This window comes from Jaculus jaculus, chromosome 6 (genome assembly GCF_020740685.1).
Source record: "Jaculus jaculus isolate mJacJac1 chromosome 6, mJacJac1.mat.Y.cur, whole genome shotgun sequence".
Lineage (NCBI taxonomy): Eukaryota > Metazoa > Chordata > Mammalia > Rodentia > Dipodidae > Jaculus > Jaculus jaculus.
In genome coordinates, this window is record NC_059107.1 from 91890970 (window position 1) to 91903821 (window position 12852).

Genomic DNA, 12852 nt, shown 5'->3' on the forward strand with positions numbered 1-12852 from the left:
GGGCATACAGGGTGTCCTCCTCCTTCTCGTCAAGAAAAGCTTTTTACATCTCCATTCCTTACTCCCCTCGGATTTCCTATAGCAGAGAAACCCATTCATGTGTATGGAACCAACTGTTTATATAGTCTTTTCTCACTGCAGCTTTGGGAAAACTCCACTCCTTGACTTGCGTTTGTCTTGGCTTTCCTGGTGTGCAGTTACTGCTGTAGAAAAGTATTAATAGCTTCATTTCAGGTAAACATAAGTAACTTCCAGATACCTATGTAGAGCACTAAAAATGTATTTGGTATTTAAGTAACCTGAACCAGTTCTACCAAGTGACTGTGTTTTGTATTATTGTGAAGATATGAAAATGTAGCCAATTACAATTTAGAGTGTTCCACATAACTTCTTAATTTCTACATTCCCTCCCTGACTCTTGTTTGGGGATTTCCTTTCAGAAAGCAGCTTTTTGATGCTCTTACTGCATATTCCTTTTTAGTAGGAAGTATTAGGTTGAATGGGAAAGCACTTAATGTAGCTGGGATTGGGGTCACAAATCCAAATGCCTCCTATGTCACATATTTTGGAGGTCATATTTGTCTGTGACACCAGGAAGTTTCCTTATTCATTTTCATTTGCTGCTGTTTGAGTTGACAACTTCCCTTCCCAATAAAAATTCACTTACACCTCCTGCCTTTGTAGTTCTGGTATTCCCTTCACCACTATCAGAAGTAGCATGGTGCTGCCAGAATACAGGCATTGCTTTTGGCAAATTACAGTGCATGGCATTTTTCAAGACACAAGAAAGGGGAAGTCAAGTACATAAGTCCAAGTGTAAAACTTAATACTTTTCCATGCAGATTTGAGCACATGTGAGAGGGTGTCCACTGTGTGTATTGACTCTTCTTTAGAGAGCTGGACCACTATATTATGTGTTCTGATCATTGACTGTAGTCCCAAAAAAGCCTTGTGAAAATATTCTGTCCAGTGTAACAGCAGAGTGACATAAAATAAAATTACATTTTATAAAACCACTTACTATGGCTTTGTAACAATTGCATATGCATATTTTAAAGAACAGATGAATTTGCTACTTTTTGAAGCTTATTGATACTTCCCTTTTATGTATAATGTAGTAGTGATATTCATATTTCTGCATTGTGGTACACTTGTCTGAGGATGCCCGGAAATGTGTAAAATTGGATTATATTTCTTAGTGTTATCATAAATAGATACATGGGTAATCTCTTCCTCAGATGTAAATGATAATCTGGTACATGTCATGGGATAAAGTGGACATTTTATAACTAAAAAAAGCAGATGTTCGCTGGGCGTGGTGACACACGACTTTAATTCCAGCACTCAGGAGGTAGAAGCAAGAGGATCTTTGCGAGTTCAAGGCCACCCTGACACTACAGAGTGAATTCCACATTAGCCTGGGCTACAGTGAAATCCTACCTCAAAAAAACAAAACAAACAATAAAAACAGATGAACACAGATGTTGACTGAGACTACATAGTAAATTCCAGGTCAGCCTGAGCTAGAGGGAGAGCCTACCCTGAAAAAAACAAAACAAAACAAAAAATAAATAAATTAAATAAAACAGATGTCCTTAGCTGGGCATAATAACTTTAATCCCAGCACTCAGGTGATAGGAGGATTGCTGTGAGTTTGAGGCAACCCTGAGACTAAATAGTGAATTCCAGGTCAGCCTATGCTAAAGTGAGACTACCTCAAAAACCCAAAACAGGGCTGGAGAGATGGCTTAGCGGTTAAGTGCTTGCCTGTGAAGCCTAAGGACCCCGGTTCGAGGTTCGGTTCCCCAGGTCCCACGTTAGCCAGATGCACAAGGGGGCGCACGCGTCTGGAGTTCGTTTGCAGTGGCTGGAAGCCCTGGCGCGCCCATTCTCTCTCTCTCCCTCTATCTGTCTTTCTCTCTGTGTCTGTCACTCTCAAATAAATAAATAAAAATTAAAAAAAAAACCCAAAACAAACAAACAAAAGGTGTTCAGGGCTGTCTCTGGCTAAGGCACTTGCTGCAAAGCCTAAGGACCAGAGTTCAATTCCCCAGTACATCCATAACGCCATATGAACAAGGTGGCACATACCTCTGGAGTTCGTTTGCAGTGGCTGAAGGCTCTGACGTGCCCATTCTATCTGCCTATCTCTCTCTCTCTCAAATAAATAACAAAATTTAAAAACAAACATCATAAACAAACCCCAGATGTTCAAAGAAACATTAAACCTGAAAAAAAAAAAAAAACTCTTGGGGAGGGTTTGATTTCTTGGGGGAAAGCTACATACTATATAGTTTATTCCCTCCAATATGAACAGGCACATTACCATACAAAATGCTCTGGGGAATAAAGAAACCAGTTTAGCTTGATGTCAACCAGTGTTTCCCAAATTTATTTGGGTGTAGAACAGTCTTGTCAGATAACATCTTCTTAGTATCCCATGCAACTACTTTTTTGAGACCCAGTTTGGTTGCTACCATGAATATTTTAGGTATAAGAAATAGGTAGGGGAAAAGCACAACCTTGTGAGCTGTTCTCTACTGTGTGTGGTATGTATGTACCTGTTAGAAATTGTGGCCTCAGGCCCAGCATGGTGGTGCACTCCTTTAATCCCAGCACTGGGGAGGCAGAGGTAGGAGGGTTGCTGTGAGTTCAAGGCCACCCTGAGACTACAGAGTGAATTCCAAGTCAGCCTGAACTAGAGTGAGACCTTACCTTGAAAAACAAAACAAAACAACAAAAAAAAGTGGCCTCAGGGGCTGGAGAGATGGCTCAGCAGTTAAGGTGTTTGTCTGCAAAGCCAAAGGACCTTGGTTCAATTTCCCAGGACCCACGTAAGTCAGCTGCACAAGGTGGCGCATGCATATGGAGTTCATTTGCAGTGGCTGGAAGGCCTGTGGTGTGCTCATTCTCTCTCTCTCTCTCAAATAAATAAAAGAGAAATATAAAATGCACTATTATTTTTTAAAATGTTTTTATTTATTTGCAAGCACACAAACAGAGAGAATCAATTGGCCTGGCCTTCCATCTGCTACAAACTCCAGATACACGTGCCATTTTGTGCATCTGGCTTTAAGTGGGTACATGGGTCATCAGGGTTTGCTGAACTATCTGTCCAGCCTATAAATGTATTGTTTTTTCCAGTGCTAGGAATCAGATCCTGGGCTTTGCATATGTTAAACAAATTTCTTTCTTTTGTTTTGTTTTTTCGAGGCAGGGTCTCGCTCTAGCCCAGATTGACCTGGTATTCATTCACTATGTAGTCTCAGGGTGGCCTTGCACTCATGGCGATCCTTCTACCTCTGCTTCCTGAGTGCTGGGATTAATGGTGTGCACCACCATGCCCAGCTTGTTTTTTCAAGGTAGGGTCTCACTCTAGCCCACACTGACCTGAAACTCACTCTATAGTCTCAGGTTGACCTCGAACTCACAATGATCCTCTTACCCCAGTCTCTCAAGTGCTGGAATTTAAGGTATGTGCCACTGACTGCACTTTACTCTTTTTTTTTTTTTTTTTTTTTGAGCTCAAATTGGCCTGGAATTTTCCATCCTCCTGCCTCGTACTAGGCAAATGCTCTACCAGAGAAATTCCCTCAAACGTTGGATAATATTTTGAAATGATTTTCTTTTCATTTAAAAATATTTAACAGTGTTGGGCCTGGTGGCACATGCCTTTAATCCCAGCACTCGGGAGGCAGAGGTAGGCGGATCACCGTGAGTTCGAGGTCACCCTGAGACTCCATAGTGAACTCTAGGTCAGCCTAGGCTAGAGTGAGACCCTGCCTAGTAAAACATATTATTTCGTTCCCGAGGTTGTCTCTTGGTGGGGGCAGGTCATTCACTCCTCAGCACCCGTCCACCATGGACCCCGGGAGAGTAAAGGGCCTCGTTAGGCATTTCCTGCAGCCGGGGCCTCTGAAATAGTCTTCAGGGATGGAGGGGAAGGTGAAAGGGGCAGAAAGCGTCCGTCGCGGACTCGTGAGCTGCGCAACCGAGTCCAGCACGATGAGTTTTCCGGGTGGACCTCGAGCAAAACGCCGCGCTCCCCGCTCCTCTCAGCGCACCCGCCTTCGGCCACCTCCGCGGAGTTTCGGCTCTTTCCGTCAGTTCCCGTTCGGCCCCTCACTCTCGGCGCGCGCTGGTCCCCTGGCTCCCAGCGGCGCCGCTCTCCGCGGCCTTTGGCGGTCCGGCGCGCCCACGCGAGTACGCTTCCCACCGGTTCCGTTTACTTTGTCCCCGGGCCCTCCCTTCAATCCCCAGGTAATTCCTAACTTCTCGCGACACCCCTGGCCGCCTGGAGTCGGCCCTCCTCCCCTCCTCCTCCCCTCCTCCTCCCACCGAAGGTGTCGCGCTCGCCGGCCGCTCCGGCCTTGCTCGCGCGCGCCCCGGCGCCGTAACCTCCCCTCAGGCTCGGCGGAGCGGGGTCGCGCTTGCGCGGGCACGCGCTCTGCGCTCGGCCTGGCTGGCGCGTGCGCGCGCGGGCTCCGCGGAGGGCTGGGCGAGCGGGCGGAGCGGGCCGGGTTGGGGGCGAGGGTCGCTGTGCATCCGCTGGCGCTCGAGCCTCAGCCGCCGCTGCTGTTCGCCGCCGCGGGGCTGACGAGGCAAGCGGGGACGGCGGCGGTGGGGGCGGGGCGGCGTCCGGCCCGGGGAGAGCTGGGGGGAGGAGCGAGCCGACGACGACGGCGGCGGCGGCGGCGGCTCCTGGGGAGGAGGAGGAGGAGGAGGAGAGGCTCGGTTTTTATCCCTCTGACACTGGAGCGTCCGGGACGCAGAGCCCGGAATTGGGGCGGCCGAGGCGAGCGTGGGGCCCCGGGCTAGGTGAGGCTCGGGGTGCTGGGTGAAGAGGCTGGTGGGATTGAGAAGAGCTAGACGTGGAGGGCGGGCTGGAGCGAGGGACGAGGCGGAAGGGGCAGTTGTTGGGGGCTGGGGTACCTGGAGGAGGGGGTTCAGAGGGAGAGTCCTCTGGGACCAGGCCTGCTCCGAGGGCCCAGGGCTCTTGGGGTTAGTGGGGCGCGGGAAGATTTCGCGTGGGTCCCAGGTGGGGAGTATCTCTAAGGGATAGGCCCGGGAAACAATGGAGTGAGGGGGTCTCTGGTGTGAGCATGTGTGTGCGGAATTTGCATTGAAGAAACAACATTCTTTAAGATGGAAAAGTGTGAAAGAATGGGCCGTTTGGGATGTGAAGTACGATGAAATGGAGATGTTTAAAATCATCTGCTTGGGTATCAGAGGTCCTTACGATTTGAGAGCTATCATGGGATTAAAGATGAGGGCTGGGAGGCTATTCTTGGAATTGAGAGGGAAATGGAGTAGAAAAGGCAGAAGTAGAGAAATAAGAAGGCAAGAGTGTAGGGTAGGTGGTAGGGGTGTCCTCCTAATTCACCCAAGATGATTGGACTCTTTTAGAATGTAGGTCAGTCTCAGTCTTGACTCTTTGCTAAGGAGTGCAAGCCAGTCTTTTAGTCATTTTATCATTTGTAGTCTATTTTATTGGTAAGGAATACTTGTAATATTTATTCCTGGTCTGCTTAGCAGGTTACTGTACAAAATGGTCTTCTATTCAATGAAATAGGAGAGAACAGATGAACAGAAATAATTTGCTATGTGTCAGTGATATTGCAGAGTAGAGAATATTTGGATGGAAATGTGATGAACAGTATTGATGAAAAAATCTAAGTTTCTGTACTTTTTTAGAATTTTGGTTTTCAACTAAGAAATGTTCTTGTACTGTCTGATACTATTTTTGTTGTTGTTGCTTTGTTTTGTATTCTGAGGTAGAGTCTCACTCTAGCCCAGGCTGACCTGGATTTCACTATGTAGTCTCAGGGTGGCCTTGAACTCATGACAGTCCTCCTACCTTTACCTCCGGAGTGCTGGGGTTAAAGGTGTCACTTCAGGGGCTGGAGAGATGGCTTAACAGTTAAGGCATTTGCCTGCAAAGCCAAAGGATCCCGGTTTGATTCTCCAGGACCCACGTAAGCCAGATGCACAAAGGGGGTACACAGGTCTGGAGTTCATTTGCAGTGGCTGGAGGCCCTGGCGCGCCCATTCTGCCTCCCTCTCTCTCTCTGCCTCTTTCTGTCTATCAAATCAATAAAATGTTTTCAAAGGCACCACTTCACTGGGATACCAACCCTTTTCCTTTATTGCTTTCCTATCTTCTTTTTTTGCAGGGTCTTGCTCTGTAGTACAAGCTGTCCTGGAATTCATTATATAGCTCAGGCTGGCCATGAACTGGTAGCAGTCCTTTTTACTTCAGCCTCTTAAATGCTGGGATTACAAGCATGAGCCACCATGCTGTGTTTTGCATTTCTAGACCAAATTTGAGATGGTACTAAATGGAAGATTGCTGATTTTGAAATTGTCAATAGCATTCTGTATTTATAACTGTTTATATGTTAAGTCCTTAATATATATTTTTAAATTTTTACTTATTTATTTGAGAGTGAGAGATGAAGGGGGGGGGAGGGAGAGAATGGGCGTGCCAGGGTCTCCAGACATTGCAAATTCCAGCTGCATGCGTCACCTTGCGCATTTGGCTTATGTGGGTCCTGGGAAGTTGAACCGAGGACCCAGGTTCAATTCCCTGGGACCCTCATTCAATTCCCCAGGATCCACATTAGCCAGATACACAAGGGGGTGCACATGCCTGAAGTTCATTTGCAGTGGCTGGAGGCCCTGGCACACCCATTCTCTCTCCCCCCCTCTTTCTTTGTCAAATAAATAAATAAAAATAAAAATATTAAAAACAAGAAGGGCTGGAGAGATAACTTAGCGGTTAAGGTGCATGCTTGCAAAACCAAAGTATTCAGGTTGGATTCCTCAGGACCCATGTAAGCCAGATGCACAAGGTGGCACATGCATCTGGAGTTCAATTGCAGTGTCTGAAGGCCCTAATGTTCCCATTCTCTCTCTCTCTCTCAAATAAATTAAAAAAATAAAAATAAGGTTTTTTTTGTTTATTTGTTTTTTTAAAGCAAAAAGTAAGGCTGGAGAGATGACTTAGTGGTTAGGGTGACATTCTTGGTTTATGTTGATTTTGAGCTGGAACCCAGGGTCTTGTGCATGCGAAACAAGCACTTTACCAACTGAGTTACATACTCAGCTCCCTCTCTTTCTCTATTTTTATTTTTATTTTTCGAGGTAGGGTCTCCCTTTACCCCAGGATGACCTGGAATTAATTATGCAGTCTCAGGGTGGCCTCGAACTCAAGGTTCTTACCTGTTTCTGAGTGCTGGAATTAAAAGTGTACACCATCACACCCAGCGTGCTCTCTCTCTTTCTTTTGAGTTATTAACTACTATATTGTAAATGTAGCCCATGTGATCCTGGAACTCTGGGTAGCCCAGGCTGACTTCAAACTTACTACCACCTGCAGATACTTGTCATACCCAAGTGTTCATTGTTCTCTTTCTTTCTTTTAAATTTATTTTAGAAAGAAGGAGGCAGATAGAGAGAGAAATTGGGCACACAGGGCCTTCAGCCATTGTAAACAAACTTGAAATGCATGTGTCACCTTGTGAATCTGGCTTACGTGGATCCTGGGGAATTGAATCTGAGTCCTTTGGCTTCAAAGGCAAATGCCTTAACAGCTAAGCCATCTCTCCAGCCCCCAGCATTCTTTTCTAAAATGCTAACGTGAGAAAGACAGAAAGAGGCAGACAGGGAGAGGGAGGGAGGAAAGGAGAGAGGAATACGAGAGAGTATGGAAGTGTCTGGGCCTCCTCCCACTGCAAATGATCTCCAGACGCATACCCTACTCTGTGCACCTGGCTTTATGTGGTAACTTGGAAAACAAACCTGGGTTGTCATGTTTGCAACCAAATACTTTTAGCCACTGAGCCGTCTCTCCAGCCTGCCCTCCTTTCATTTCCTTTCCTTTTTTCCCCCCTTTTCGTTTCCTTTCCCTTTCCCCTTCCTTTCTGCTTTGCTTTGCCATCTCCTTTCCTTTCTCCCCTTCCTCTCCCTCCTCTCTCTCTTCTCTTTCCCCTCCCCTCTCTTTCTCCTTTCTCATTTCCTTCAAGGCAGAAATTTTAGCACAGACTGACCCATAATTCACTATGTAGTCTCATGGTGATGACTAGTGCTGAGATTGGAGGAATGAGCCACTGCACCCAGCTTCTGATTGTTCATTTTATTCTACTTCTATCTTGGGTATAGTAAAGCAGCATCAACTGGCTGAAAATTGGGTCTCCTATGACAGCTGTGATTTATTTCCTTCTCTTCCTCTCTTTGTTTCTTACTTCCTCCATTCTTTTTTCCTTCCCTCCCTCCAAAGATTTTCTATATAGCCCAGACTGGCTTTAACTCTTTCTTCTTCTTCTTCTTTTTTTTTTTTTTTTTTTCCGAGATAGGGTCTCACTGTAGCTCAGGCTGACCTGGAATTCACTCTGTAGTTTCAGGGTGGCCTCCAACTCATGGCGATCCTCCTACCTCTGCCTCCTCAGTGCTGGGATTAAAGGCGTGCACCACCATGCCTGGCATGCCCAGATTTTTTTTTTTTTTTTTAATTTTTATTAACATTTTCCATGATTATAAAATATATCCCATGGTAATTCCCTCCCTCCCCACCCCCACACTTTCCCGTTTGAAATTCCATTCTCAATCATATTACCTCCCCATTACAATCATTGTAATTACATATATACAATATCAACCTATTAAGTATCCTCCTCCCTTCCTTTCTCCACCCTTTATGTCTCCTTTTCAACTTACTGGCCTCTGCTACTAAGTATTTTCATTCTCACACAGAAGCCCAGTCATCTGTAGCTAGGATCCCCATATGAGGGAGAACATGTGGCGCTTGGCTTTCTGGGCCTGGGTTACCTGACTTAGTATAATACTTTCCAGGTCCATCCATTTTTCTGCAAATTTCATAACTTCATTTTTCTTTACCGCTGAGTAGAACTCCATTGTATAAATGTACCACATCTTCATTATCCACTCATCTGTTGAGGGACATCTAGGCTGGTTCCATTTCCCAGCTATTATAAATTGAGCAGCAATAAACATGGTTGAGCATGTACTTCTAAGGAAATGAGATGAGTCCTTTGGATATATGCCTAGGAGTGCTATAGCTGGGTCATATGGTAGATCAATCTCTAGCTGCTTTAGGAACCTCCACACTGTTTTCCACAATGCATGCCCAGATTTTTATTTGGGTATTGGGGAATTGAACTTGGGTAGTCTCAGGCCCTCATGCTTAATTGGCAGGTTTTTATCATTTGAGCCATCTCCTCTGGCCCCCTAATTTACCTTTTATTTATTTTTATTTTTTGGTTCTTTGGGTTAGCGTCTTGCTCTAGCTGACCTGAAATTCACTATGTAGTCTCAGGGTGGCCTTGAACTCACAGTGATCCTCCTACGTCTGCCTCCTGAGTGCTGGATGGGAAGCTCACTGATTCAGCTAGCCCCAGATCTTGTCTCCACTTTTCCAGGGATGGGGTTGTGTGTGGGTGCTGGCTACCTCAACTCAGGTCCTCATGCTTGTGCAGCAAGCACTTTACCCACTGGGCCATCTCCCGTTTGTGCTCCTGTGGCTTTAACAGTTTCTGGAGTTCTGGTAGTAAGATTAAAAACATCTTGCTAAAGGTTGCCTTGTGATCATATTTATTTTCTGTGTAGTGTATTGTGGAAGTAGTGTGCATGCGTGGTTGTCAAATAAAAGTCAAAATAGCTAGTTGTGCAGAACCCGAACCAACCAGCTCTGGAAAACAACTGAAGACTATTTAGTGATTAAGTGCTCTCCAAACACCTGTTGATTGTTCAGTTCATACTGGCATTGCTTCTAAATATAGACAAGATCCTCTTAGAAACTCAGAATGAAACAACTAAAACCAAGAAACAGCTGGGGCTTGAGGGAGGAGCTTTAAGTTGGTTACTGGCTGCAACATCTGCATAATCCCTGGAGGCTGATCAGGCTTCAGATGCTAGTGAATAGCTGGAGGAAAGGGATTTTCATTTGAGATTTTATGTAGTCTGAGCACTAAAATCTATAATATGTCAGTATCTATATATCTGCCTAGATCTGCATCTATTTCCTTAGAAGACTATCCTCATTTCTCAAATGAGGCTCAGAAAGGTTAAGGAATGTGTGCACAATGACTTAATATTGGCAATAAAAATATTTATGACTTCTTAAAATTTATATAGGGTGCGTGTCCACATATTCATGCTTGTATGTGTGAGTGCAGGCAAGCATGTACCATGGCGCATGTGTAGAAGTCAGCAGTTTTCATGCTGGTCCTTGCCTTCCACCTCACTTGAGGAAGGGTCTCTTGTTCACACCTCCATTAACAAGCTTCAGGGAAATCCTCCTTTCCCTGATGCCCCTTTTCACTGTAGGTGCACTAGGATTATAGAAACTCACAAGTTCAGTTTATTTGTTTATTTTTTTATTTTCAAGGTAGGGTCTCACACTAGTCCAGGCTGACCTGGAATTCACTATGTAGTCTCAGGCTGGCCTCGAACTCACAGTGATTCTCTTACCTCTGCCACCACACTCGGCTCGTTTTTTATATATGTATATGTGTGTATGACTATTTTGTTTTGTTTTGTTTTGTTTTTTGTTTTTTGAGGTATGGCTTCACTCTAGTCCAGCTTTACCTGTAATTAACTATGTAATCTCAGAGTGGCCTCGAATTTGTGGCAATCCTCCTACCTCTGCTTCCTGAGTGCTGGGATTAAAGTCGTGTATCATCCTGCCTGGCTTTTTTTTGGTTTTTCAACGTAGAGTCTTGCTCTAGCCCAGGCTAACCTGGAATTCACTATGTAGTCTCAGGGTGTCCTTGAACTCATGGTAATCCTCCTACCTTTGCCTCACAAATACTGAGTTTTAAATATTTTTAGTATTTATTTTATTTATTTGAGAGAGAAGGAAAGAGAATGGGTGCACCAGGGTCTTTAGCTGGTATAAGCAAACTCCTGATGCATGTGCCATCTTGTATATCTGGCTTACCTGGGTCCTCTGGCTTTGCAGCCAAATACCTTAACCGCTAAGCCATAAGCCATCTCTCCAGCCCTACTTCAGCTTTTTATGTGGCCTCTGAGGATGTATACTCTGGTACTCGGAGTTGCATAGCAAAGACTTTATCCACTGAGCCAGCTCCCCAGCCCTACATGTACTGTTTCTTCTCTCTCTCTCTTTTTTTTGTTTTTTGAGGTAGGGTCTCACTCTAGCCTAGGCTGACTTGGAATTCACTATGGAGTCTCAGGGTGGCCTTGAACTCACAGTGATCCTCCTACCTCAGCCTCCTGAGTGCTGGAATTAAAGGTGTGTGCCACCACACCTGGCTTTCTTCTCTCCTCTCCACTCTTCCCCTCCCCTCCCCTCCCCTCCTGTTTTTTCTTCTCTTCTTTCAAGGTAGGGTCTTGCTCTAGCCCAGGCTGACCTGGAATTTACTATGTAATGTCAGTGTGACCTTGAACTCACAGTGATCCTCTGCCTCCCAAGTGCTGGGTTTAAAGGTGTGCACCACCATTCCCAGCCCTCTTCCCCTTTTTTTAATGTGTGTGTGTGAGAGAGAAAATTGGCAGGGCCTCCAGCCATTGCAATCAAACTCCAGACACTTGTGCCCCTTTGTGCATATGTGTGACCTTGTGTGCTTGGGTCACCTTGTGTGTCTGGCTTAACCAGTAAGCCATCTCTCCAGCCCATATGTATTATTTTGTTTTTTATTTTGGTTTTCCGGGGTAGGGTCTCACTCTAGCCCAGGCTAACCTGGAATTGACTATGTAGTCTCAAAGTGGCCTTTAATCCAAGCCCTCAGGAAGCAGAGAGGTAGGAGGATCACCTTGACTTCAAGGCCACCCTGAAACTGCATTTTAAATCCAGGACAGCCTGGGCTAGAGTTACCAGACTCTACCTTGAAAAACCAGAAAAAAAAAAAAAAAAAAGCTATTTGTAGTTTCCCACTGTGGAATCATCATATTAAAGCTTGGAATTAGTCAGCATAGTGGTGCATGCCTTTAATACTAGCACCCAGCATTTGGGAGGCCAAGGAAGAAGGATGGAGGTAGGAGGTTTGCTACAAATTCAAGGCCACCCTGAGACTACATAGTGAATTCCTGGTCAGCCTGGGCTAGAGTGAGACCCTACCTTGAAAAACCAAAAGAAAAAGCTGGGTGTGGTGGCACACACCTTTAATCCCAGCACTCTGCAGGCAGAGGTAGGAGGATCACTGTGAGTTCGAGGCCACCCTGAGACTACATAGTGAGTTCCAGGTCAGCCTGGGCTGGAGCGAGACCCTACTCAATCCCCCCCCCCAAAAAAAAAAAAAGAAACCCTCACAAACAAACCAAAATTCAAAAAATGCTCAATTAAAAATGTCATCTTTTGGACCATCTTGCTTCTCTTTCAGAAGTAGGACTGATTATATCAGTCTTGATGCTTTCATTGGGAACTGAAAGGAAAAGCTTGTATTCATTTGTGGAATGAGGAGGAATGCATTCATTATATTACTAAAAGACCTGTAGAATATAATGCAGCTTCATTAGTTGCTTAGAGTTTTGTCTGCAGCAATGTGAGAATAGCTTGGGGATCCCTTCTGTACTGAGGTTTTGACTTTCTGGGTTAAGTTGTCTAGGCTTACCCAGAGAATGAGTATGAAGCATGACTAAACTTTTATTGCTTTTTTTTTTGTTTTAAAGACAAGATCTCAGTATGTAGCCTTGAGCTTGCTATGGAGACTAGGCAGGCCTTGAACTTGGTGTTGATCTTTCTGCCTTTGCCCCTTTTTTTTTGTTTTTCAAGGTGGGGTCTCACTCTAAGGCTGACCTGGAATTCACTGTAGTCTCAGGGTGGTCTGGAACTCATGGCAGTCCCCTGTTTCCAGATTAAAGGCGTGTGCTTTT

At 45.2% G+C, this 12852-nt stretch overlaps 1 protein-coding gene across 3 annotated transcripts in view; it reads left to right on the top strand.

The window, feature by feature from the left end:
• Positions 1-4141: 4141 nt before the first annotated feature.
• The window catches only part of Spats2 (spermatogenesis associated serine rich 2), a 124370-nt gene continuing 115659 nt past the window's right edge, over positions 4142-12852 (top strand). For 2 of the 3 annotated variants that reach the window (XM_045153241.1, XM_045153245.1), the window contains exon 1: positions 4142-4260. The gene's annotated coding sequence lies outside the window, so the exon portion shown is untranslated. Of the gene's footprint in view, positions 4261-4695; positions 4819-12852 lie in introns of those variants that run through there. The other variant, XM_045153243.1, reaches the window with a different exon arrangement.